Source organism: Arachis ipaensis, chromosome B08 (genome assembly GCF_000816755.2).
Source record: "Arachis ipaensis cultivar K30076 chromosome B08, Araip1.1, whole genome shotgun sequence".
NCBI lineage: Eukaryota > Viridiplantae > Streptophyta > Magnoliopsida > Fabales > Fabaceae > Arachis > Arachis ipaensis.
This window is the reverse complement of record NC_029792.2, coordinates 35,627,840-35,628,263: the sequence shown is the minus strand read 5'-3', so window position 1 is coordinate 35,628,263 and position 424 is coordinate 35,627,840.

Below are 424 nucleotides of genomic sequence, written 5' to 3'. Positions count from 1 at the left end.
GTAAATTTAAAATTTAGTTTTATCTAATTAAAAGACTAATCAAAACTTATTTATATTGATAGTTTATAGTATCACTTTTGAGTTTTTTAATTATATTAATATTTGTAGTTTATCCTTATGATGCATCCATGATCCAACACAATAATTTAGTCGGTATAGTGATTTGACATTGGAGGTCTGCCAAAAAAAGCCACCAAAAAAGAAAAAGAAAAAAAAACGAGCCACCACCAATAATTGAAAACTTGTCAGCTATCTTAATGAGTTTATGCATTATACATGCACCACACAATAATTTAGTCGAACAGTTTTTAATTTCTCATAATTATTAAATTGATTTTATTTTTTAATTTTGTTTGCTAAATTAATTCTATTTTATATTTTTTTAAAAATTTAAATAAATTAATTTTAATTTTAATATTATTTA